Here is a 27366-nt window from a genome sequence, read left to right as displayed (position 1 = left end):
GTGAACAATAAATAGTGACATTGAAAAAGGATAAAAGCTGCATTTACACATGCAAACATATACCCATATACAACAGATGAGTATTACCAGATGAACAGCGGGGATTTGAATATTGATACTCCAAACAAGATACACAGTTTCTTAATTCCAACAGGAATGATTCTAGATATAGATCACGACCAAAGGAATGGAAAGAAAATGGTATTGTACGTGAAAGACTAGAAGGCCAGGCTTAACTTGCTGAAAATGTACCCTTCAATAGAGGGACAAAACCTTTAGTGACCCTAGATATAGAATCCCTCTATACACAAATTCCTCCAGAAGCTACACTTCATGCCTTTCAGAAACTTCTTGAAACGTGAGTTAAGAACAGGGAAATACCATCTACATTTATTCTACAGCTGGCAGAAATAGCACTATCCAGGACTTTCTTCATCTACACAGAGGATTTCTTTGAACAGATTTTGGAAACTGCAATGGGAACTACTTTTATGCCTAGTTTGGCAAATATCAATGTTGCTGAATTTGAACAGACAAACATCTATGCAGAGAATAATCCCTTTAAACTGCAGATTGAGATTTGGATGAGATACTTTGGTGATTTTTTTTTATGTTCAATGTCGATACAAGAGAACCTGCAACTTTTCGTATCCGGCTCAATGAAAGAAATCCTTTTCTGGGAATCACTTGTTCATCTAGTGACCAAGAAATCCACTTCTTAAATTTAAAGAGTAGGACATCAGATAATCAGTTATCAACCACTGTGTACAAAAAAACATACTTACCATAATGCCCTTCTACTTTATAGCAGTTACCACCAGAAGACCATAAGGGATTACTTACTCTTTGGACACTTTCTACATTACAGGAGGACATGCCCTGATTTACAAGAATACAAACAACAGGCCAAGCAGCCTGGTGATACAGCTGGCAGGTAGAGGCTACCCAAGAAAGATCCTGAGGCAGAACGCCAAGAGAGCCCAAAATATTGCTAGGGAGACTACATTATTGTAGACACAGAGGGAGACTGCAACAGACACAATTACAGCAGTTTTCAGCTACTCTCTAGAATTAAAAAAATAAATCATGAAATGATAGCCCATCTTGAATATGGCAAAAGCACTGATTAAAAGACCACACTTTGCTGTGAAACGGAGGCAAAACATATGTGACATATTGGTTCATACTATACATGACATAGATGGTAGGCAGATAGTTGGCACAGAACAAAAAGAACTGTGGAATCCAAGACACATTTCAGGCCATGTGGCATGTGCTCAGTCTGCGATCAGGCAACACGAAGCAACTCTTTAGATATTGCATTCCCTTTGGATCCAAAGACATTTTACAAATTGTAATTCAGCAAGTGACATTTACATCATAACATGTCCATGCAATTTGAGGTACATAAGGATGGCATTAAGACCGGTCAACAAAACAATCATCGAGAACAAATAATGTATCAGGATCAAGAAACTTTCAGCATCATTGGTAGAACATTTTGTACAGAATCAACACACAGCAGACCAGCTCAAATCGACTAATCTGGAAAAGATCCAGAAATCAAAGAGAGGTGGTGACCTTGGAGCCATCCTCCCTAAGAAGGAACAGAAGGGAATTTTTAGACAGCACACTGACACACAAGGCTTAAATGAAGCAATTCAGTGGCAAGACCTAGCAGACCTGACCACTTAGGATGGCATACTTTAGGGTGTAGGTCATTACATCAAGTCCATGTCTCAATTAGTCCCCGATTTCCATTTAGGAATCAGGCGATGACCCAAGCATCCCTTCCTTTTCACCCTTTTTAGAGTTGACTGATCCAATTTAAGAATTTAATAGACCGTAGGAGATCAAATATATTGTTACTGGGCACCATGGGCCACAGTAGAAGAACAATACTGTTCAGAACATATTAGAAAATCTCATTGATGATTTCATACTTGGACACAGACTGATTGGTCCTTATCAGTTTGCAGAAAATAGTGTTCATATGGGATAGACTATATCTTCTTACAATAAAGAAAGTGGATCAAATCGGCCTGCACCATTTTTCCGTGATTTGGCTCAATTCCAAGATGGCAATGGATTCCATGGAAGCCCTACAGTACCTTTGAGAGGCTGATTAGCGTTACACAGTATGGACGGGTGACATTTGTCACGTGATCCATATGACAGCCGGGAAACACCAATAGGTAAACAGAGGGAGAGTGTGTCCTCCACACCACGGACGTGGAAGAAGACGCGCATAGTGGGTAGACCGGAAGGATGAACCAAAATTCTGGCGCGACTTATGGACCACCACATTAAGTGATGTGGTATAGCTTTGTTCTACAAAGCTTTGATTTATTATGATTTTGGAAAGAACTGCTATAACAATACATTTAATTTACACTGGTTATTCTCACCCCCTTTGCATATAGGAATTGCCACAGGATGATGAAAACGCCCGAAACAAATGACATTGTTTGGACAGCTAAGACGTCCTTACCATACCTGTTACACATGACTAGGGAGAGGCAGGTATACATATTTAAATGAAACTCATCATATCACACCAGGGCGTCTTTAGGGAAAAGAAAGGTATCTAAATAATAAGTCAATCACCTAATGCTAAAGTAGTGCTGGGCCTAATCAGAAGCACTAGGTGTACCCATGTGCAGGGCTGATGTCCCTAGGTAGCAGTGGGGAAATGCCACCACATGTAGCGTTGGGTGAGTTACTCATTGCTGATATACATTTTTGACCCCCAAAGATACCCTGGAGTGATATGATAATCTTTGATGTTTTTTGGTGTTGGGGATGAGAAAAGACTGTTTGTCTTTATATTGATTTTCGCTGTAGTTTTTCTAAGTGAAACTCCTGCCATTCCCTAAGAAATATTTTGTAAGCAGTACAGAATGTATGATAGCTAGAAACAGTTGGTTCATTTTTCATTTATTTCCTGCAAAAGGCTTGAATTAACTGTGAACTCCCAGACTTTGAGAGCTAGCAAATGAAAAGGAAATGTCACTGAAAACCGGTCGATCATAGACGTTAAGGATATCCCTTACTGTTGTGTGAGATGCCTGTTGAAATAGGAATGGAAATGTAAGAGATGCACAAAAAGAGCATTTTTTTTGTTTTGGTTATTTGTAAATTTAGCTACAGACACTTGGGAGGGTTAAATAAACACAGCAAATCCGTACTCAAATGTAGCTTTTTGAAACCTGTATTCTTCCAAACTATATTCAGTGCCCAGTCATTGCATATGGCAGGGTCTCAGTCGTCGTGTGGGTAGTGGCGGGAGAAGATACCAACTCCTTCCTGTGTGGAGGGAGTCTTGCTTCTAATTTTAGTATAAATATATTTGGCTAATTCATAGTTTCACATTGTCAAACAAGAGTGGGGGCAATTCTTCTTCCTATGCCTTTTAGATAAGCGGTTCCCCATCGAGTGTCTAGGGTAAGTTGCACCACTATACAGGAAGAATTCCGTTCTTTCTGAGAGACAGTGAATGTACTATTAATTGGGACGTGATTACTAGGGACCGTCCACCCAAGTGCGTCATGAATATATTAAACTTGGTGGACTATGTGGACACATACCAAAGGGAGAACCCTTGATTGGCTTGCTGACTTGAACTGTAACATCAACCTGTAATCAGTCACCCCTTACATTTGGTCTGATCATCACAAGATAACTTTCACAGTCAAAGCAACTCCACCTAATCTCATATCCAACATTGCACCCTCTATTCAAACCCACAACAAGATGGACATTACTAAGGAGAGATTACTACCGATCATCCTCCCCACACTCAACAAAGCCACAGTTTCTTGTTCTGACCCTACAGCCCTTGCAGATACCTATAACCAAACCATATTAAAAGTGATAAACTGCATTGCTCCATCAAAACTATGCAAACCTAAACAACATGCGCACCTCAACTCCTGGTTTACATCTCAGCTGAGAGACTTACGCAAAGGCAAAAGAATTGCAGAATCACATTGGAAAAGCCTACCAACAGACTCTAATAAAAATACATTGATCACTGCTTCAGCTAACTACAAGGAAGCTATTCTTACAGCGAAAAAAGACACCTATAATAAACGGATTCTTCAGGCAGAATCTAATACAAAAGAGCTCTTCAAGATCCTTAAAGAACTCAAATCTCCCATAACCCCAACAGACAAGTGCAATACTAATGCCGCCTGGTGTATTAGTATACAAAAAGCACTCATGGATAAAATTACCACCTTGAACCAACAATAAAAAATGTAGCTTGATGACATACCCCCTTTCTACGGCACCTGTCATCAGCCCGTCAGTACCTATGCACTCCTGTAAACCATTCAGCTTATCTCCTCCATCTATCTGGGAAGTGGAAAATATCATCAAAAAACTAAAGCCCTCAAACTGTCAAGGCGACTCATGCCCAGTACCCATCATCAAGGAAGCTGCCCATGATTTAGCCCCATTCATCACCACCTTTATGAACGCCTCTTTTAAAGCTGGCACTGTCCCTGACAATATCAAGGATGCATGGTGTATAGGAGGTCCCAAATAAAGCCTGCACTCCAACCGCCCATTTCGACGTACCAGGAATGTTCACACCGAAATATGTGACGAACGATGAGCAAATAAACCAGCAGAGAGCCGCAGTAGGGCTCTGTCCAGTACCTAACAGAAGAACAGCACCTATTGAAGTACCAATACCAAGAAAATCATGGACAGTAAGGTATCCATTAAGAAAACTGTATCAACAAATGAAACTAAAATAAGATCATCTGAGTACAGTCCCTGAAGAAACCAAAAAGGTCTTAATGGAACACGAATGGTGACGTCACGAGAACCAGGACTGACTCATATATAGAAAAAATGACGACCAGAGAATGACGTAAAGAGACGAAATGCCATGAACAAGGATATCATGAACCTAAAGTGAAAGGACAATGTCAAACGTAAGGAGCTTAAGCTGTAAGCATGACCAAGATATTTGACCAGTTAACACCCATACATATGCTTGGAACCACAAGAAAGCTAAGAAAACCATGTGGCTTGCTATGCTTAGTAGAAAGAGAGTGCGGCAAGTGCCACTATACCTAATCTACCTCAAAAGAAGCATGTTATACAAGCATACTTCCACTTTGCACAAGAAGCAGGATCAACCCCAGTTTACTGAAGGCCACACAAGGATAACTTCATATTTAGCAAAATCGAGAAGAAGCGGCAGAAACGAAACTCAGCAGAGACAACTCATGCCAGGAAAACCAAGGTCGTATCAGTGGAAGAGACGAACAGTAGCTACAATTAATTGAAACTAAGAACAGAATATCCTGCCTCTGGAAGGTCAAGATAAGAAAACAAAGCCAGGTGGTGTGTGAAACAAAAATGAAATACACATATTGATGAAGAGGAAAATTCACAGTGTCTGAACCACGTGACTAGCCGAGCAAGAAGAACTGAGAGTTCACACCTATGCATGGCAGCAGGTCAGGCGAAGATATTAGAACTTTTCCAGACAGAAGATGCAGTCTCGAGGCCAACCACAATGAAATAATTGCCACATGGCTACTAAAGTGATGATTGATTCTAACAGTAATTGGAGGAAGGCCGGGTAACTAAGGGGCACCCGCACCTGGCCGACCATTCTGCGTGCTGCTAAGCAAAGTGGAAAAGTATGCATGGGGTTGGTGCCAAACCAAACACAATGGACCACGTAATCTAGGGTCCTATAGTTAGTGGAACCAATAGCACGTCATACTTTTAGTGACGTCTGCAGTAGTCATTTTGAAGGTAGGGCTTAGATGCCCCACCTGACAGTGTTTACCCAATCCCCTCCGTTACCATTTACAGATATAGTACCTATATTAAAGTTACCTTTCCTGAACCAATAGAATTGCATGTCAACTTTTGAGTGTTACATGTCAATGATGACGAGTTTTCAGTATAAATGTTATGATTTTTGTGATGATCGTTGGAGTTGTGAAGTGAGAAGGAAGATCGCGCATCCGCTGATATTCATGAGACTACCCGTTTATTTTTACTTGTCATTAAACGGTCTCCCTTCGCCAAACCGTTGAGTTGTCCTTTTTGATTGGTGTTGAACTATTTATCTGCACCCCTATCTATCTCACGGGTGCTGCTATCTTGTCTTAAAGTGCTTCTGAGCAAACCCCAACTCTATGGGTCGGTTGGGGTTCTCGGAGGACACTTGGTAGCAGAGGATGGTTATCGATTATCGATTAGACAAGACACCCATTGAACATCGAAATAAAGTAACTCTAGGTCCTCGGAAATATCAAAAGTCCTTTGCCATCCGGCTAAGTAGACTGTGAAGCTCCCTGTAGACAGTGGTAGAGTAAAAATAAAATCTGCAGAACGAGGTCTGAAGGGACCCGTGTTACCCACATAACCCCTTCCCACTCCTACGGGCAGCTGAGCTGGAGAAAAGCCAGAGAAGGCGGTGACGAAGGCAGTGATCCCGAGCATCCAGAGAGGAAACATGCGAACGGTGAGTGAAAAAGACTAATGCTTTGGCAAAAAGTATATACCTTAGAACAAGTAAGGGAAAAGGTAACGGAGGGAGGTGGGAAAACAAAATATAGTCAGAAGTAGAGAAGAATGTATATATACATGGGGAAGGAACTAATGACTCAAGAATAATTAAGTAGACAGAGAGAGGATACCGGGGAAGACACCCAAGAAGAAGAATTAAGTAGACAGAGAGAGGATACCGGGGAAGACACCCGAGAAGTGAGAGGATTCGCCTAATTCCTACGCTTTTAATATAAGCGGCTAGAAGAAACTTGCATCCAGAGTCCCAAATAAAGGGGAACAAATAGGTCATCACAGCGGTTGAAGATGCTTTTGTAAAAGGGATGGGTTTAAACTCCATGTCGGGGTAAAAATATTACAGGCAGATATATATGTGGCCAGCTGGAGTTAGTCTAGTCTGTTAATGTCTGTCTTATGTGTTGTTAGTTGTGACATCATAAGTCAAAAAACTTTCCTTAGAGGAACTGACATAAGATTTATGCGATTAAATAACTGAGATATTATAGAATACTAATTGATGTTTATCGAGTAAAATAGAAGATATAAAGTTTTGTGGAAAAACAGGATTGGAGCTGGCAGTGATTGGGGCTCGCTCATATTATTGGAATTGTTTAAGTCACGTAAAGAGTTAACAAGTGTTATATAAAGAAAAAAGGAACAGATTGCAAACAGTTGCTGAAACATGCACCTAAGCTGAAAAAGTACAGTGCAGAATGGGTTAAAGGAACCACCCAAAAAATGTTTATGCTTTGGCCACAGGGCGGGTCATTATCTAAAGCTGTTTTGCAACACATGATGACATACTTGCACGCCACATACACGGGCAAAAAGTTAGACAAACGCCAAGCTAGTCTAGAGTTGTGGAAAATGTATCAAAAAGACAAGGAAGAGGAACCGCCATTAGAAGACCTCAGAGCCACCCGTCCCGTCTAAAACGCAAATTGAAAATGATAAGGAGGAAGGGTTATACCCGCTCATGGAACTTAAAGCAGCCACGGGGTATAGCAACCCAGCATATGAGTCACCTACGCAAAGTAGTGACGGAAATCAAGATAGAGATAGAGATATTACCTCCAAAGTCCCGAGGGACAAGGAGAGATGTGATGATGAGAGAAGAGACCAGACACAGGCAAGTACATCTCTCGAGGCAGAGAGAGAAGGCAAAAGATGGAAAGGAAGTGAGGATAGAACTAATGAGATAGCATTTACAAAGAATGAATGGATGGGAGGGCAGATTTTATTGAAACTCGATGGCAAAGGCTTTGACGATGTGAAACAAAAAGAGAAGCTAGAGAAAGCTCCAGAGAAAGGAGAAGGAAAAAGAAAAAGGATTGAGAGATGAAAGAATAAGGAAAAAAGATAGACAGAGACGAGAACATATATATCATGAAGAGCTAGAAAGGCAGCATGATCGAAAACAGAGAGCAGCCAATGATCAAGACAGACAGGAGCAGCGAAGGTTAGAGGAAGAGCAAAGAATACCAGAGAAAAGAATAAAGAGATGAAGGGATGAGGAAATCTGAAGGGCAAATGAACGTAGAGACGCAAAGAAAGAGGAAGAAGATAGGGTCAGAGGAGAAGCAAGGAAGCGCAGAGTTCGGTGACGATGTAGAACATAAGCGAAGACAGAGAGCACGCAATCTTGAATATCTGGAAAGAGAGGTTAAAAAACCTGAGCCAGTAGAAGATTGGGAGGACACAGAAGAATTCTTTCCTGAGTATGATCCAGTGCCAGGCACGTCTAGGGCAAATATTGAGGATGACACCAGAAGCATTGGAGAAACGATTGATAGGATATATGATGAAATGGGGCTAGAACAAGTACCCCAAGATGAGGGGGAAGGCGAGCGCCTAGGAGCACTCAGCTTTATGATGCTGAGGACGTCTCCCGAAGTAGTGGAAATAGAGAACTGTCCCTAGACAGGTTGGAAATAAGTAGGAGTAAGGATGATGCAAGACATTGCACAAGTTGAGGGCAGACAATGTCTGACACTGAAAGAGAGGGACATGAGGAAAAGGAGGAAGAGGGGAGATGCACAAAACTATTCCCAGGAGGGGAAGGGATAAGATGGCTAGATTCTAGTGAGTTTGCACCAAGGGCATCAGAGTCAGCAACACAGTCAGACTGATGCGAAGAAGTATCTCACGGTCAGAGGGGGGGTCTCCACCACCCTATGTGAACCGGCTAAGGACATTGGCAGGTAGGCAGCGATGCAGGAACATTACCCCTGCAATAGACAGAAGAACCATGAGAGAAGAGAGAGAGGGCTATGCATCCCAATTTACGTTGCTCGAGAAAGGAGGGGCGAGACCCCAGTATATTCCATGGCCACACATGGATCGGGAAAACTTGAAAAATAAGCTTAGAATGTTGACATTGGGAGCCGGAAAATGGATACGTGAGATAGAAAAAATGACGGGAGGGAACACGTTGGGTATTGGGGATATCAAAGGTCTCTTAATCGCCATACTTGGTGATAGAGCAGATGATCTGTGGACACTGGCAGGTTACCCTGGTGTGACCACAGTTAATACCGCGCATGACGGAGCTCCGTTTAATAATTGCAGAGCCGTGGTATGGAAAGCATTATGATTGCTATATCCGGATACTCCCGACATGGGAGCTATCATGACACGTAAAATGAAGGAGTCAGAAGACCCGTTGATTTACATTCAGAATTTTCAAGACGCATGGGTACTCGAGACTCGGGAATCTTGGGGGAATTCTATACCCGTGTTCTACCATATATTGTGCCAAGGGCTGCCAGAGCCGGTACAGAAACAGCTCAAGAAATTGGTGGGAATTGAGGCCAAGCCATGGTCAGAAACACAGTTGACCATTGCACACTATTGCAGGCTGCTGCACGAAAAGAATTGCAAAAAGGAAGCTGCACGAAAGGGTGAAGAGGCAAAATGAGTGCAGAAGAAACTGTCAAAATATGCTCTTGAAGGAGCAATGATGAGTAGCACAGCTGAATTGAGCATGCCACAAGTCAATAATCCACGGCAGAATAATCAAGGCAGTATGGGGTTTTACCCCAGGGGAAGAGGATTTAGAGGAAGAGGATGGCAGAGTAATCAGGGAGGTTTCCAGAATAATCAAGGAGGTTTTCAAAATAAGCAAAATGACAACCAAGATATGTCAAAATGATCAGACTACCGCCAGTATGTTGGTTGTGTGGAATGACAGGGCATCTAGCACGCACATGCAGAAGTCAAGGCATGATACAAAATTGGCAAAGAATAGGAGCAGGTATGGTGAATTTACCTGTGTTTTTACAGCAGCGGGGGAAGGAGTTGCACAGAATCACACGTTGCAACAGCAAATGCCAGGAGCACAGCAAAGCTCGCAACCTCAGAATTTGATGAGTTTTCCACAAGGACAGTCTCAACAGTCACCTATGCAACTGTTACAGACAGTAAGTGCAGGACAGGCTGCTAACCCTGGAATGAGGAGTAACACTTTTGATGGGTGTGATGGGGGAAATCCATTCACGCAAGGTGGGACAAAATTATATATGGACTAGGACAGCTCACTGGGAACCCTGATGTGTTCTATCCTATCAGTGACACCAGGCCCTCACAGGGAACCAAGGGTGGATGTCGTTATAGGGGATAAAGAATATTCCTTCCTCGTTGACACGGGTGCAACACATTTGTGTATACATGAAGGTAAGTTTTCTTTTTCTGGTGATGCTATAAATACTCTGAGTTTCACAGGAGCTACAAGTCGTGTTCGCTTTACAAACGCTCTTCCAGTCGCTATAGGAGAATGTGAAATGAATGTGCCTCTATTATATTCACGACAAACCACAGTAAACATTTTGGGTCGCAATCTAATGACGAAGTTAAATATGACAATCTCGTTCACAGTGGAGGGCATAGTATGGTCAACTCCAGGAATGCACTATTCAAACGTATGCAAAATGATTAGAGCATACGCAGGACACACAGCTATGAGGGCTGTACCATTGGAGCCCGAAATATTCGTTTATGGAATACGTGTGCTAATGGCAGGGCTGCCAGGTCTTGCAGACAAGATCATGAGGATTCCAGATGAATTTCTATTCAGACCACGAATACCTATGCAGGAGGAAAGGGGACAAGTATTTCCCTTAATACACACAGCCGCGATGCAAGGAAAAGTGGTTTTGATCGATGGTTATGATGATGAAGGCCGGCAATGGTGCACAGTAATCGCCATTGAAGAAGGATACAGATTGACTGACATCACTGATGACGATCTGTTTGACGAGCAAGCAGATGGGGGAGAAACAGCAGTTGAGGTGAACCTCACTTTCTGGGTGAAAATGATCAAAAGGGAAGTGCCTCAGAGAATGATGTTGACACAGAACCGTCCTGAATATTTTGATGACGACATGGCCCTGGTGCCTGTCTCAGTATGGACTACAGGCTCCTATGGCGTAGGCTTATTGAAAGGAGTCAGAGAAGTGAAAATCAAACTGAAGCCAGGAGCAATCCTACCGAAAGCATGACAAAACCCCATGTCCAGGGAGGCCGATGAAGGAATTTTTAAGACAATTTTGGCTATGAGTGAGCAAAGCATCTTAGTGACGTCAGAGTCACCATGTAATACGTCAGTGTACCCTGTGAAAAAAGTAAAGGAGGGTCTTGGAGGCTAGTTCAAGATTTGAGGCTGATAAATGATATTGTTGAGGCCGAGTTCCCTTTAGTCCCTAACCTGACTTCAATCCTATGTAATATACCAACTGAGGCAAAATATTACATTTTTCTCAATCCCGTTGCACCGTGACTCACAAGATCACAAGATCTGACGTCATTCATGTTCAGACAGATGCGTCTGAAAAGCATGAGGCTACCCCAGGGGTGCTATGAGTCTCCTATCTTTAACACTTTAACAGAGTCCTGCAGATGGACCTAAGCAATATTGCATTAGAAAGTGTTGTCTTGCAATATGTGGATGACATCTTAATTTTCAGCACAACAGAGGAGCAATGCAGACACGATTCTGTTCAGCTAAAGACTATATTGGCTGTGAAAGCATATAAGGTTGATAAAGAGAAGTTACAATATTGTCAACAAGAAGTGCTATACATAGGTCAGCTGATCTCGCACAAGGGGAAAAGAGTTACCCAGAAAGAGCTGAAGCCATACTAAAGACAGCCAAGCCACACACGGTAAAGCAGATGCAGAGTTTCTTAGGCCTGTGCAATTATGTCAGGGCATGGGTTTTCGACTACAGCTCGTACACCAAACCTTTGCTTCAGGCCCTAAAGAAAGCACAAGTGACGAAAGAAAAGATTGAATGGTCTGAGACCATGGAGGAAGGATTTGCTGAACTCAAAAGAGCAAATTTGCACAGCACCACTTTTAGGAATCCCCAATTATGCAGAGGAATTTTACCTGTTCTCACACATTAATGGCAGCGTTATTACGGCAGTGCTCACACACACAACCACATTGGGGTACAAACCCAATGACCCAGTGAAGAGGGGCCATTTCCCGTGCGAACAAAGTTTAGCTGCTGCAGCGTTCACCATCGAGAAGGCTACCACCATTGTGATGGGATGCTCAATGACATTGTATGCTGAGCACTCGCTATTTGTATTCTAGAGAAACCAAGGGGCACACTAACATCTCAGTGAGCTTCTGTTTATGAAGTGATCATATCGAATCCTTCGATTAAAATGGTCTGATCCAAAATAATGAACCCAGCTATGTTCATAGCTGAGCCAGTCACTGAAGGAGAGCCAATACATGACTGTGCGAATTATGAAGAATTCTATGATGATATCCCCAGAGTGAAAGAAAATGCATTGGCAGAAGGAGAAATTGTCTTTATTGATGGTTCTTCGAGAATCGATCAAAACGATGGGCAAAGATATACAGGCGTTGCTGTGATGAAGCACACAGCAAATGAAGAATTTCGAGTACTCCTTAGTGCACGAATACCATCTTATTATTCAGCACAGGCTGCAGAATTATTGGCGTTGATATTCGTGATTGAGAATCACGCATACCAGGAAGTAACAGTGTACAGTGACTCTGCATATGTTATGTCAACAGTGCACGCAGGCTTAGCGCACTGGAAAAGGAGGGGCTACCTCCGAGCGGACGGCACGCCAGTACAGCACGCAGCCTAATTGGACAGGCTGATTAAGGCACAACAGCTCCCAGTGGGCATAGCGGTCGTGAAATGCGCTGCCCATACAAAGGGGACAGATTTTATCTCACAAGGAAATCAAGCAGCAGACACGATAGCCAAGCGTATGGCATCTAAGAGTGAGAAGATCATGGAAGTGGAAGTCGCTCACACGAGTGAGAAAATGATTTTTGCACAGATTGCACCTGAAAGCTACAGTAATCTGGGACAAACACAGTTGATGGAACTCCAAGGGGTGGCACCACAGGAGGAAAAGAACTTATGGAAACAGCGAGGGTGTTCTTTAAACCCCTACGAAAGCTTGTGGCGACAAGACAGCACTGGTAAACCAGTAATGCCTATAGCCCTGTTAAATATAGCTCTGGAGCAGTTACATTATCCAGCACACATGACAAAAGAGAATCTAGCGGCAACACTCGAGGAAGACTGGTTCATACTGAACTTAACCGAGCATGTTGCATTTTTTATGGTGAACTGTATAATCTGCCAACAGTTCACAGCTGGGCACACATTAAAAGTAATGAGAGGAGTCATCCCAAGGCCAAATGGACCTTTTCAGCACTTGCTTGTCGATTACGTCGACATGATCCAGGTATGTAACGGGTACGGATACCTAATTGTTGTGCTGTGTCCATTCTCTAGATGGATAGAGGCAGGTCCATGTACACACCCAGACTCTACCTGTGCTGCCAAATTTTTTGTGAGCGAGGTATTTCCCAGGTGGGGGGTATGTGAAGTCATAAGAGCAGATAACAGGACCCATTTTGTAAATTAAGTTTTTGGACAGATTTGCTTGTTGCTTGGTATAAAGCACAAGTTCTCGTTGGCGTATCACCCACAAGGTAACGGATATGTGAGAAGCTCAATGGCTTAAAGGAGAGGATAGCCAAGTTGAAGCTTACTCTAAGAAAGGAATGGTTGCACTGCCTTCCTTTGGCACTGTATGCACTCAGAAACCAACCTGGTTCTGACCACCATCTTACGCCGCACGAAATAGCCACAGGAAGAAGAATGCACACTCCCCTGACACGCCGAGACACAGCTAGATGTGATGCCCAGTCAACAGGAGAAATCTTAGAGTCTGAAATGCAAAATGACTTGAATTGCATAACATCTTGCCTTACTGTAATTTAATTCCAGCTGCAGCGACGACGAAAAGGGTGCATGGCATCACAGAACACAGAAGGAGATACTACTACAGGCACAGGCCAAGGACTTTGTGTTGCATCCGTTTTCCCTGGAGACACCAGCCCTCATTTCGAGTATGGTGGTAGTCATGGCGCTATTTGCGCCATGACTGCCTCCCATACCTGTACCGACTCTTGTTTGGTTCAATGGGGACTTACTGGTCCATTCCGACCTTGGAGGGACCGGTAAGTCCCCATTTACCAAACCATTCCCCATTCCCATTTGAGCCCCTATAGGGCTCAATGGGAATGGGTAGGGTTCAAATAACGGGCCGGCGTATGCCAAGCCCGTTATTTGCACCCAGGTACCTTATTGGGTCCCGTCCTTAACACCCGATCAGACCAGGCGTTAAGGAAGGGACCCGCTAAGGGACCTCGTAGTAGGGTGGTAAGGGATTACCGCCACCAGCCTCCTTACCGGTGCCCGGTATCCCTTACCGCCCTACTCGGAATGAGGGCCACCGTCTTGGTAAAGAACCATTCAAGAAAGTGGGACGAGCCAAGGTTTAACGGTCCCTTTACAGTGGAAGACTGCACTCCCTATTCAGTAAAGCTACAAGGAAGGAGAGCGTGGATCTTTTTGGGTGACATCAAACCATACATTGGAGAAGGCCCCCTGCCTGCACCCCAGCGCGAAGAGACTACAGACGACGGGGCAGAACCACAGCACGTGCAGACGAGATCCATGACGAGGAAGAAGGACGCATGATCAGCAGCAAAGTAAAGACAAAGAACTTTTGTGCAATAGTTGTGGTTTCACTTTGGACATTCCTCTGAGCAAAAAAGAGGATAAGGACATAAAAACAGACACTCTGTGCATCCTAGTTGCAGGGTGAAGATGAAAATTGCATTTATAAACCACAACATAGTCTGTTGACTTTGAACTTTGGACTGAAGCACAATTAAGCCTTGATTAGGAAAGAATATGCCAAATTTTCATCGAGGACACATAAATTGGAAGAAAATACAGTACCCAGATTCTTTCCAAACAGAGACCTTGTTCGGAATCACTTATGGTGTCCCACAGTAGCAACATCACCAAAGATGTGGTGACATACTTCGATCGAATGCTAAGATCGTACCTGTCCCTAGTGGGGAGGCTCACCAGTGTCACTGACTTTCTTCAAGATCCTCAAAACGAAAAGACTATAAGGAGATTGCTTACTGTGATTGCCGAGCAGTTCCTCCTACTTCCGGAGTACAGCGAGGAAAAACCAAATGTCCCAAGCAGAGAAGGAAGCGAATGAGCTTATCAACGTACTGTTCTTTTGCCTAATCGAAGACTGTCCAGATCTTGTCAGGAGAACGACAGATGTATTAACTTTTCTTCGAGAACCAGCAAATACAGAACGCCTGAGCATAATCCTAAACAGCATTGTAATCCAAGTTGCTCTCCACTCAAACCGAAAGTGCAGACACTGTTCACAGTGAAGTGAAAGCCTACAGTCCCGAACCTCAGCAAGACAGGACAAATGTCCCTGTCACCAGAAGACAGCATGTTGGCGAGTAATGTCTTCTTTCGCCCAATCCTGGATTTTTCAGAGCTTGTGGGAAGACATGTAGATATTGACATTCTCACATTCATCAGAGACCAAGCTATTTCTACACAGATGAGCATGCTCTTGCATGGTATCGTGATGCAGGTGGAACTTTCTAACCATCAACAGAACTAATTAAACTTTCTGCCGAGGGACAGATCGAGAGAGCATTGCCAGAGATTTCATTTCTTATTTTTTATTTTGACAAGGACACAACATGTCTTCGGGAATGAAGCAGATCAGAGGCGTAGACTGGGAGCTGATATATTTTGAACATGCACAGTAAAAAGACATGTTGGATTATTCACCTGTTTTTGACATTCACATAGAAAAAGAGAACTATATCCAGAAATAATAGACAATCCAGTGTTCAGACAAAGATAGACAATTGTTTAGTTCCTACAGCTCACAAACAGAACTAACAGAATCCAGAGATAATATTGTCTAAAGGTTATATTAAAAGTTCACATTTCAACGAATGATCGAGATGGGGATCCAGAGCAGTAATCTAGTCCTCACTCAGGAGGAAAGACGTCCACACTTTTCTGGAAGTAAATGCTGCTGCTTAACCTACAGAGGCATAATGTATTTATGTATTATATTCATCATTGTTTTCCTATCATTGATGATCAGAATGCATTTTTTATTGGGGCACAAAGAGTTCCAATTCCAGTGCACCCACCTAATGATGCACGCATAAAACCTAGAAAAGCACCCAGACCTTACATAGTCATTCCAGTCCCTAGAAGATCTGATGGTGGAATGAATGAACTTGAGATGGATGTGATTAGCAATGACACACACACACTTGTGGTAACAAGCAAATCGAAAAGCCGGAGACAGGGTCAGCAGAGTATGAATTTAAAAATGTTGCTGACAACCACACGCATGCAAACATTGAATGCACATACACCAGGCCTAGTGTCAACAACTGCAGAACCACAATCCAAAGCATGGGATAAGAAAATACTGCCTACTATCAGAAATCCCACTATAAGCAAAGAAAAGAGCCAAATGAAGAAAGCGGGTGTCGTGGAGAGACAAGAAGAGTCGAAAAGAAAGCCAACAGAAACCGCAGTATTAGTAACTCTTGATCCAACACCAAGAAGGGCAAGAGCAAACCCAGAGAAGATCTCTGCACAAGCACAACTGATAGCAGCTTAATTATGGCCATTCATAGCCAGAGCAAGGAAAAGACAAGAGGAGTCGAAGAATAAAACCACAAAGACAACATCGTCGAGCATATATGTTCCAGTGAAAGGGACAAGTACAAGTTCTACAGTACAGCCATATACTGGACCAATGTCAGAGTGGATACGGACATTTCTAACAAGAAAGAAAAAGATACATGAGGACAAGGAAAGAACTGCCAGACTTTTGTCTACTCAAATGGCACAGATGAGGAGGCCTGCACCATGGACCGGGATACCTGAGAATCCTCCAGCAAGAAGGAGCCATACAGATGCATTCAGGGATGTAGTTATAGCGAACTACATGAAAACCTTAAGAATCAAGAGAAGCGTGCACGGAGACAACAGCGAACTAAACAATTACTTGGACAGCGCAGCACATTTGGGAAACAACATTTGGTACCAGCATATGAAAGAAGTTGGAAGACGAGGTTCAGAAGGGGAATGCTTTGTTTGTGCACTCCTACCATACAGCATGGGGAAGTCAAAGATCTTTGTAGCTGTAGAAATTGATGTTCAGACAGCACACTGTCTTTCCCACGTAGCCATGTGCAAGACCAGAGGCCAGTTCATGGGAAGTGATGCCTCACTGAAATGGGCAACTGAAGCAACCAATCCAAATGAATATGATTATGTCCAGGACATAAAGACAAGAAACAATGGAAAAACAAAACACATTGTGATCAGATACGAGAAGCCTGGAGTTAAAGGAGCAGAAATCAGAAGAGAAGCAAATCGGAAGCTAAATGTCCAAGAAAAAACTCCAGAAGAGGCTCGAAGTTGGAAGAACAGAGGCAAAATGCAGATTTGGGGAACAGTGCTTTCACCAGCCGGATGGGAGAAAGGAGTAGTGGTATGCAAAGCATGGATGGTCATAGGTCAATACGAGCCTACCATCAACATAGTGCGAGATGGATGCAAGTCATTGTGGCCAAAGCTTGCAAAACTGCTAACATGGGTCGAAAACAGAGGAGGACCCTTGCAGATAGTGCCAGTAAATATGGATCATTATTGGGCATGTGGATCCAAAGCATACATCAGACTGCCGAGAAACTCGGGAGGTATATGCACAATAGTGAATGTCTATGTTCCAGCGTTGGTGATCCCAAAAAGTGACTTGAATATTGACAGTTTCCCAAAAGCAGATGCTCACCTGAGGAAGAAGACATCTGTGGAACTGCTGACTCGAATGAAGAGGGAGAATTACTTTTCTGCTAAATCTGAAGAAGCTTTTCATGCAATCCCATATGAACATAGGATGTTTAGCCTCACCTCATCAGTGTTCACAACGATTTTCATGCCAAGATTCCAAGTTGGAGCAAATACTAAATGGTTGCAGATAACCAGATGGGAGTTACTGCAGACCATCAACACAACCATAAAGGGATTCAACGCAATCAAGGAGGAGTTAAGGGCAATCCGATTGATGACTCTCCAGAACAGATATGTACTTGACATGATCACAGCTATGGATGGAGAACTTGTGCAAAAATCAGAGAATCATGTTGCACATTAATACCTTCTCACGATGAGGAAAATAGAACTCTAACAGAAGCCATAGGTATGCTGACAAAATGACAGAATCGGATGATTGATGAAACTGACAAAGTTGATGATGACAGTTAGTTTGGATCATTATTCTCATGGGTTCCACGATGGATGGCAGATGCATTCAAGTTCCTGGGAGCCCTGCTAGTGATGGTATTGCTAGGATTCAGTGTTATCAAGATAATAATCTCTCAGTTCCAGAAAACTGTGAAAAAAGCCATAGGGGTGAAGATCATGATTGATGTCAAGCCAGGATGGAAGCCCAAAGACCTGACCGATGAGGAAATAAGAGATTTTGTGAAGGCCAGCATTCAGGCACCAGAAGGAACAAAGTTTCTCGATCCCAGGAAGCACAGAAATTATGTGGGAAGATGGGTTTACTGCAGCCCAAATGGACAATGTCAACTGATGATATGGAACAAGGACGAACACGTGAGAACAGCAGGAAGTTTAAAATGAGTAATAAAGATATGGACCCCAAAGAAACATTTCTTCAGACCACCATGTATAGACCCAGAAAATGAAGAAAGAATGGACCCAGGAGATGAAGTGAAGGTGAATACAGAGGAACCAAAGAATATGGGTCCAAAGAAGGAGGTGAAAGTGGTCGATGAATCCCCCACAGGGGGGAGTGTAGAGGAGGTCCCAAATAAAGCCTGCACTCCAACCACCCATTTCGAAGTACCAGGAACGTTCACACCGAAATATGTGATGTATGATGAGCAAATAAACCAGCAGAGAACCGCAGTAGGGCTCTGTTCAGTATCTATAAGAAGAACAGCACCTATTGAAGTACCAATACCGAGAAAACCATGGACAGTAAGGTATCCATTAAGAAAACCGTATCAACAAATGAAACGAAACGAAGATTGTCTGAGTACAGTCCCTGAAGAAACCAAAAAGGTCTTAACGGAAGACGAATGGTGACGTCATGAGAACCCGGACTGACTCATATATAGAAGAAATGATGACCAGAGAATGATGTAAAGAGACAAAACGCCATGAACAAGGATATCATGAACCTAAAGTGAAAGGACGATGTCAAACGTAAGGAGCTTAAGCTGTAAGCATGATGAAGATATTTGACCTGTTTACACCTCTACATATGCTTGGAACCGCAAGAAAGCTAAGAAAACTGTGCGGCTTGCTATGCTTAGTAGAAAGATAATGCAGCAAGCGCCACTATACATAATCTACCTCAAAAGAGGCACGTTATATAAGTATACTTCCACTTTGCACAAGAAGCAGGATCAACCCAAGGTTACTAAAGGCCACATGAGGAAAGCTTCATATTTAGCAAAATCGAGAAGTAGCGGCAGAAACAAAACTCAGCAGAGGCAACTCGTACCAGGAAAGCCAAGGTCGTATCAGTGGAAGAGACGAACAGTAGCTACAATTAATTGAAACTAAGAACAGAATATCCTGCCTCTGGAAGGTCAGGATAAGAAGACGAAGCCAGGTGGTGGGTGAAACAAAAATCAAATACACGAATTGATGGAGAAGAGGCAAATTCACGTTGTCTGAACCACGTGACTAGCCAAGCAAGAAGAAGCAAGAGTTCACACCTACGCATGGCAGCAGCTCAGGCGAAGATATCAGAACTTTTCCAGACAGAAGATCATACCCAACCACAGTGAAATAATTGACACATGACTTCTAAAGTGATGATTGATTGTAACAGTAATTGGAGGAAGGCCGGGTAACTAAGGGGCACCACGGACATGGCCGACTATTCTGTGTGCTGCTAAGCAAAGTGGAAAAGTATGAATGGGGTTAGTGCCAACCCAATCACAATGGACCAAGTAATATAGGGTCCTATAGTTAGTGGAACCAATAGGACGTCGTACTTTTAGTGACGTCTGCAGTAGTCATTTTGAAGGTAGGGCTTAGATGCCCCACCTGACAGTGTTTACCCAATTCCCTCACTCCGTTACGATATACAGATATAGTACCTATATTAAAGTTACCTTTCCCGAACCAATAGAATTGTATGTCAACTTTTGAGCGCTACACGTCAATGATCTTGAGTTTTCAGTATAAATGTTATGATTTTTGTGTCGATCGATGGAGTTGTGAAGCGAGAAGGAAGATTTGCATCCGCTGATATTAATGAGACTCCCCGTTTTTTTGTACTTGTCATTGAACAGACTCCCTTTGCCAAACCGTTGAGTTGTCCTTATTGATTGGTGTTGAAGTATATATTTGCACCCCCATCCATCTCACTGGTACTGCTATCTTGTCTTAAAGTGCTTCTGAACAAACCGTGACTCTATGGGCTGGTTGGGGGTCTCGGAGCACAATGGGTCACAATCGGTCATCCCCCTTATTAAAAAACCTACACTCGACCCTAGCAACCCATCTAACTACAGACCAATTACCGCAGTACCTTTCCTCCTGAAAATCTTAGACCGAGCAGCCTATTTACAAATTCAGGATTACCTCAAGACCAATGGACTCCTTGGTCTCCGACAATCAGGTTTCCGCCTGAAACATGGCACTGAGACAGCCCTCTTAGACCTTAAAACACAAATACAGGACATTAAACACAAAGGCAAGATAGCTTTATTACTACTACTTGACCTCTCTGCAGCGTTCGACTATGTTTAAATGATGAGAAGACTGAGTTACTCATCCTATGCTCACACCCACGACTTAACAAGCTGGACCCTGCTTTCAATCCTTTTATAATTGATGGGAACACCATCAAGGTGTCAAACAACACTAAAACCCTCAGGTTCTATTTAGACTCGATGCTCTCCTTGACAAAACAAATCAACTCAGTGGTCTCCGCTTCAGCCTACACTTGTAAATTGGTGACAGCTTGCAGACCCTTCATCTCCACTCCTAACTGTATTATCCTGGCAAGAACCATGGTAATGGCCCAAATTGACTACTGCAATGCCCTCTATCTAGGACCCAGCCAAAAGAACGTTAACAAGCTCCAAGTAAGCCAGAATAATGCTATCAGAGCAGCCCTCTATATCCCGAGAAAAATTCACATCTCTGACACCAGACGGAACCTCCACAGGCTCCCTGTGTCACTCAGAATCTCCCTCAAAGCCCTCGCACTCACACATAAGTGCCGAGCCTATCAAGCCCCTGAATATCTGTCCAACCGCTTTACAGCACACACAGCTACCCGACCAAATAGATCTTCACAAGCACACTCACTTGCCATACCTAGATTTAAATCACAGAACACAGCGGGGTCCAGTTTCCAGTCCTTGCCTCCAAACTTTGGAACATACTCCCTAACTCACTGAGATCTGAACCCCGTTACACCACATTCAAGCACACAGCCAAACTTTGGCTTACAGAGCAAGATCTAGCCACTACTAGCGCATAAATGACACATACCTGTCACGTTACAGCTATGCCCGCACTGACAAGACCCGCATATGCGGTCAGCTTTAGCTACGCGTTATACTTCTGTGTATGTTCATTTGTATTGCGTGCTTGTTCCTTGTAATATATGCCTCCTATGTGCCATTATTACCTGTATTATGTACCTCAAACAATGTAACTTGAGGTTGTTATCTGTAACCTGCGTAAGGTATGTGCCCAGATGCCCCTGGGCCGGGTGCGCAATATAAATAAACCAAATACAAATGTCCAGACACTAGGATTTGTACTTTGATTCCCTGGTTCGTTTTTGTTTTAGAGGGATAACAAGTGTCTTGTTCGGGAACATTTGCATAGCCACATGTTGCAGGGATCTGATCTAGCACCTGCAGGGGCAGAGGCCCCCCAAAGTCTGCATGCAGTGTGAACCCTATCTGGTGCAAGGAGTAAACTTCAGTGAGTGACACTGATTGCACTACTTTAGTTGCATTGTAAACAACTGCCGTTACTATTACCTCACTAAATGGTATTCATTTTATCCTTCCAGTATTTTAACATGCACATACGAGAGATCTACATACATGTGTACCTGGCCTCATGGGATGAACCCAATTAATTAGCAAACGTAAATGCTTTAACGTCTGCTAACAATAATCTACATGCAAAGTAACTGCTCATTATGAGAGTTCTAAAGATTACAAAAGCTAGTAACACAGGCAAATCACTGCCTACTTTACTCCTTAATTCATATGCTTGTTGCTAAACAGATTTGTGGAATCCAAGCTCTAAAATAATTGGGCCTCATTAGGACCATGGCGCTCCCGGAATGAAGGGGGCCGGTACGGTACCGGGCCCCTTCATTATGGGAGCGCTGATTACGAGCTTCCCTTTGCGGGACCCGGATCAGATGCCTGGTAAAACCAGGCGTCCTTTCCCGGTCCCACGAGGGGAAGAGGGAGGTAATAACGGGCCAGATGTAATCTGCCCGTTATTACCTCCCTCCCCATTCCCATTTGAGCCCTATAAGGGCTCAAATGGGAATGGGGAATGGTTCCTGCAAGGGGGAATTACTGGGTCCTCCTATGTCGGAATGACCCGGTTATTCCTCATTGCAGGAACCCGGTAATGGAGCCCGGTTTGGAGGCAGCCATGGAGCCAGCTACCTCCAAACTCGTAATGAGGCCCATTGTCTCTTAATCCTGGCGTTTAGTGCATGCTATTGTGCATTCTTGTACATATTATTAACGCTAGACTGTAAGTCAGGAGTGGGTGATTATGTAACACTCGATATTGGACAAATTAAGAAATCATTAAAATGTCCTAGAGGTCTTATAAAGCTTAGGACCTAAGAGGAGAGTTTTCCTTAAGCCTGTCTGGTCCTCAAACAGTGATGCAAAGTCATGCGCAACATTTTCACATCAAGCAATCAGCATCAGCCTGGGATGAGACTTTTGAGAGACCCAGCTCACTAATGTTCATGGTAATGGCTGCGGTCATTAATTAAATGGCTGTCCATTCCAGGGACATTTCTGGTAACAGAGACAGCATGAAAAAACAGGATTTGCAGCCCAGGAACCCCACAAGAGGCGCGAACCGAGTGACCTTCTAGCACCTGCTCCCAGAGGCAGCAGCTGGCAATAAAAGTCCCAGAGACATGTTCTCTTTCCCCTTACTCTGGAGCCTGTGCTGGGGCAAGTTACCCTCTCTGCCCCAGTGCAGAGCGGGAGGATGCTGCCATGAAGCACTGCATACGAACGCACATTATTATTTTTATCATTATCATTGTTATTATTGTAAATCTGACCTCATGTGTCGTACTCTACATATCAGGCCGCTTTAAACCAAGCGCATGTTGGTGGCAGAACAATGTTAAAAGGAAGGATCCTTCTTCATTGCTGCCCCCAAGTCATGGAATCTGCTGCCATCCGCGCTGCGAGGACAGACCTCACTCGCGATCTTCAATAAAGAACTGAAGACGTGGCTGTTCTCGTGATCGACAGACTTTAGTTTTTGAGTGCCTCTGGGCCATCTGGCCAGTTAGCTTTCAGTGCTCTTTGTTTTTTTGTCTGTTTGCACCCTAACGCCTAAGGGTTCATGGCTGCGCGTTATAAATAACGTAAAGTAAAGGAATGTCCACAAATCCCTTTTCGCAAGACACCATGGAAGCAGCAAGAGACCATTGTGTACCCTCAAACACAAAACATACCATTTGCAGAGCTGATGAGTACGAGGCAGTGCAAAGGGAGGCCCTGCATAGAAGGAGGACACCGAGGATGATTAGACACAGGTTTCACCTTGCTGCGCTGTCAATCCCAAAGGTGCTCACTGCCTATAGGATTTAACATGGCAAAGATCCTGTACATAATGGGGTTCATCCAAAACACAAGTACCAACATGTGGACTGCCATTATTTGCTTGCTAAGGCATTGACAGTGCTCTCTGTCTGTCACCCTTGCCCATGCCATCACCCATCCTAGCTTTGTCAAACTACTGAGCCAGGTCCTTGATGACAGGCACTGTCAGGAGCAGAAGGAATAAGCACCATATATCGAATAGCAATCCATCAACAGTGTCAAGAGGGAGATGCCTGATATTGCAGGCTTCCACATTGTTGCTGGTGGGCTTGACTGCACACATGACACCTTCATTCTACCAATTGTGAGGGAGCAGCACAGAAGGAAATGAAGGATGCCTCAAACCATTCAGATCCACATGGTGTGCTACGCTGACAATTTCTTTGCACATCAGGGTCTCTTTCCCGGGCTCCATCCCAACCCCTTGGTCCTTATGTAAGAGCAGCCAGCATATTCGCAGACAGAAGATCTGGGAGATGCAGTAGATCACAAGCTACTGATAACATTCAGAAGATTGCCTTCACTCAGAGATACACTAACACATTATTATTTTGAAAAAATAGAAATAAGCAGCGAATCTACCGGGGTTCCCAGAAAAATGAAAGGTGGTCATGCCTGCAGGGAATGTTTAGTATACAGACAGGGCCTAGACAAGTCAACACATTAGCTGGAGAAAACTAACAAAAGAAAATGGCACAATAACCCAAAAGGAATTATTACAAAATATCAGTTCTAGGTGATTTGGTCGAGATAATTTTCTCGAAGTAGATTTCATCAAATTTGTATTATATATGTAATATGCGGGGAGGACCCCCACAGCTCCCCCCGAAAACCAAGTATACTCACCATTAACCAAACCCCCCACCATATATATGTGCGACAAAATCAGGGAAACAAAAGTCCATGAAATCTACTTCGAGCAAATATGCTGCTGCAAAATCTCCCATTCGCCAAAATATTGGAGACCATCACTGTGAAGCCCCATTGCCCTGCATATATATGTAGGGGATAGGGTAAGTTGATAATACATGTGGAGGGAATGGGGGTGCTGTGTGGCGTCTCCCCCACATATATATATACAGTGAAGTGGGGTAAAAGGAAAGACAAATTCAGTATTTTCGGATCTGCAGTGTTTTGTTCGATATTTTCACATAGATCCAACCAAAACATGCCAGGGTGGATTTTTGATGTTTGTATCGTTTTGTAAATTCGACCACACATACATTAAAACTGTGATTTGGAAATTGAAGACAGGGATCCAAAAACCTCTGAAGGCCGTACAGGACCGTAATACACTCTCACCCTTGAAGAGCTACTTCCAAACCCACCAGAAACAGAAACGAAGCAAGGATATTAATCAAATCATGCAACAACAAAAATATAGATGTACAATAAATGCAATTCTCCTTGGTGCGACATAACACTGAAACCCAATCAGGATCTGTGATCAATTGCCATATGGCAAAAGTGTGAAAACCGAAGCTTTTAAAAAATGTTTTATTAAATAATAAAATGATGTGGGTAATTCCATCTCTTGAAGGGAAATCTGGCAATCCGATTCTCTTTCATGAGCTCCATGCCATAAGCATAGTGGACACCTGTGCCCTGCGTCATCAGTATCCTGATTTGCAGCACCCACTATAGCAGTGGCACAGAGCAGGTTCAGAGGTCACATGTGCCCTCTTGACACCTGCAATGACATCCAAGTCTCCACAGCGCAAGGGCTACATTTAAAATATGCACCCCTGTCCACAAATGGCATCACTCTGGAGGTCTTGGCCTGGTGGCACACTAAACTGTAAATATAAGCCATGCCTGAGTTAAGATATGGTGGCCAGCATGTCTCAGAGTTATCCCCACCAGATGAAATTGATTTTGCACATGTGTCACCCCTTTGGGCCCAGTTCAAGGATTATGTGTATTCCTCCCAGACAAGGCCCAACTCTCTATACTGAAAGGACAATAGCCTTGGGGATGGCTTCTCTTTGTTTCTTTGTAAGGGTTGGTAACCACCTTTCCCCCAGGACAGTAACTCCATAGGACTCTGGCCTGGCAACAGAAACCAAGAGGCGGACACATTCACAAAGACCCAGACATCACACCAGGGGGCTCTATTTTGCTAAAGGCCTTGAGAGAAGGGAAGGGGGCAGAGGTAGAGTAGTCAGGGGAACGCTGTTCGCGGGAAGGAGACTTCCACCATTTTGAATCTCTCTGCCTCACTTTTTCTTTCCTGTCCCCTGCACTTTCTCTGGAGCACAGCACTTTGGGTGTGACATCAGAAGGGCAAGGGCCACTCATTTCAACAGCAGGGAATGGACCCCTAAAGCAGGCTGGCTTTAGTCCATTCACCTGAAGACTTTTGCCTGTAAAACAAGGGGTCTCTTACTGCTTCTTGGCATCATTTTGAAGCATCTTTGGATCATCACATGAGAAGATTTCATTGGACCCTGCTGACAGAGCAGTCCTTTCTAAAGTTCTCCAGTTGTGAGGTGAAGCCAGGTGTTCCAAAGGCAAAGGCAAGTTCTGTCCCCTAACCATCCCCAGGGACCACTGGGGTGAACAGAGCTACTTGAACATAAGCGTGCCTCTCTCCCAGACACCCTGTTGCCTTGGACCTCACTGTATTGCGCTGGTTCCTTGAAGGCATGTGCCTGCCTTCCCTGTGTTTCGGAGCTGGAGAAACAGACTGGCATTGGCCCTTGAGACCCTCACGTGTGACCCACAGCACCTAGAAGCCAGAACAGCCAGGGACCCTGTTGTTAACCATGACCAGCTCCGAGCAGTGACTCAAGCACGCTCAATGCCGAGCAATCTATCAGGATCCTTCAACGCTGCTCTTTGGTGTCCATTGTTCGCTGAACCGCCGTCCAATCTTGGACTCCATTCACTGCTGTACCACACCAGCAAAAGTGTGTCATTGCCTCAGCTCGGACCACAAAGTAACGCTGCCTTGCATTGCTCGAACTGCCTTCGAAACACCAGCTTCTTCATCGTCGCTCTTGTAAGTGAATCAACCCGACTCTGGTGTTCCCTGAACAGCAACCTCCGAGCCTCTGCGTAGAATCCACTCCACTGCACATCTTGGTATTGGTTCACTGCCATTAAACTGCCATTGCTGACTGAACCTGGGGACTGTCCGATCTGCACAGTGCGAGTAGACAATTTAAGACTGCAGCCACCTTCCATTCAACCCTGACTCGATGCCAGATTGCGGCTGGGCCATCATGACTGCTGTATTCTCGACCCGAGTCAATATTGTGATTAACACAGGAATCCTGGTTTGACATTGCTGAACCACCAAATGTATGCTTGGCCTATATCTGTCCCCTGGTCCATCTTTGGGGCGAAGAGACTGTACAGGTCATTTTAACCCGTTTTGCAACTCAAAGAAATATCCTTTTGACCATTGTAGTCTTTTCCATTGCATTCCTCCCCTTGTATCATTACCCAGAGTCCTGCATCTATTCTAGCTGTGCGTATTCTGTGTTCTTCTACTGGGGTTTATTTTTACAGTGTTTTCTA

Source organism: Ambystoma mexicanum, chromosome 4p (assembly GCF_040938575.1).
Source record: "Ambystoma mexicanum isolate Mex_15411 chromosome 4p, UKY_AmexF1_1, whole genome shotgun sequence".
Taxonomy (NCBI): Eukaryota; Metazoa; Chordata; class Amphibia; order Caudata; family Ambystomatidae; genus Ambystoma; species Ambystoma mexicanum.
The sequence above is the reverse complement of the archived record's forward strand: the minus strand, read 5'-3'. Positions refer to the sequence as shown.